We start from the raw sequence: 1614 nt of genomic DNA, 5'->3' as shown, positions 1-1614 counted from the left end.
TTGACCAGTTCTGAAACTCTGTGTTAGTCTCCCATCTGTTACAAAAAAGAGCTACTTTTGATGAGGGGTGAAAGATACACTTGTCTGTAAATATGAGGCTACATTTTTAGAATAATGTAAGAAATTGCATTGGTCTAGGGATGTGGAAAAATTAAGTTTTTCTCTAAAATCTATGCCCTCTCCAGCCATGTGTATTTGGCTATGTTTACAGTGCCACATATTAGTTACCTCCCACTGAGAAGGCCTTAATTCCAATTAGATAGTTTTTTATAACCCTCAAGAAAATAGTGCCACTACTGCATCAGTATTGATGCAATGACTGGCTGGGCCCGTTATTATGTTTATTAGTTTGCCCCGCTGGGTTAGGACCATTTATTGGTTTTCTTTCTTGGAAGCTTGTATAGTATCCTTTGATACCATGATAGGTAGTCTTCAGGGAGGAGCAATGTCTGGGGAATTACCATAGCAGACCGGAATCTATATTACAGTGCCACTGTCAAAAACAGCATAGCATTTTCACCAAAACAGACGTGTAGATCAATAGAACAAAATCAAAGCCCCAAATATGAGGGCACACAATTACAGCCACCTGATATTTGACAAAGGTGACAACAACACACATTAGAGGAAAGATAACTTCTTCAGTAAGTGGTGCTGGCAAAATTGGATCTCCATATGTAGAAGAATGAAATTAGTCCCATATTTAGCACCCTGCACAAAAGTCAACTCCAAATGGGTAAAAAAAAGACCTCAATATGAAGCCTGAAAGTCTGAAACTGTTAGAAGAAAACATCAGGAAAAACCTACAAGATATAAGTGTAGGAAAGGATTTTCTAAACTGGACATTAATTGCTCAGGAAACAAGGGCAAGAATTAACAAATGGGACCTCATTAAACTAAAAAGCTTCTGCACATCAAAGGGGGCAACCAGGGAAGAGATCAGAAAACTCACAGAATAGGAGAAAATCTTTACCAGGGACACATCTGACAGAGGATTAATATCCAGAATATACACCCAACTCAAAAAACAGAGAATCAAGACAAGAAGCAACCCAATTAAAAGATGGGCTAAGGAATTGAACAGAGGGTTCTCAAAAAAAGAAGTAAAGATGGCTGTGAAACATCTTAAAAGATGTTCAATATCCCTAATAATTAGGGAAATGCAAATTAAGACCACTTTAAGATTTCATCTTACCCCAGTCAGTCTGGCTAAGTTCAAGAGAACAAATGATACCAAATGTTGGAGAGAATGTGGGGAAAGGGGAACACTCATCCACTTCTGGTGGGGCTGCAAACTTGTTCAACCCATATGGGAAGCAGCATGGAGAAGTCTTAAAAAACTACAAGTGAACCTACCATTTGACCCAGTTATACCACTCCTTGGTGTATACCCAAAGAACTCATCCTATCGCAGAGACACTTGTACATCCATGTTTGTTGCTGCTCTTTTCACAATACCTAAGAGATGGAAGCAACCTAAGTGTCCCTCAGTTGATGAGTGGATGATGAAAATGTGTGTATTTACATAATGGAGTTCTATTCAGTGGTAAAGAGAAACGAAATCATGAAATTTCTAGGTAAATATACGCGCTAGAAACAGTTATAAAAAGTGAG

The sequence above is a fragment of the Nannospalax galili genome, unplaced genomic scaffold (genome assembly GCF_000622305.1).
Source record: "Nannospalax galili isolate Female #2095 unplaced genomic scaffold, S.galili_v1.0 scaffold1562, whole genome shotgun sequence".
NCBI classification, from domain to species: Eukaryota; Metazoa; Chordata; class Mammalia; order Rodentia; family Spalacidae; genus Nannospalax; species Nannospalax galili.
The sequence above is the reverse complement of the archived record's forward strand: the minus strand, read 5'-3'. Positions refer to the sequence as shown.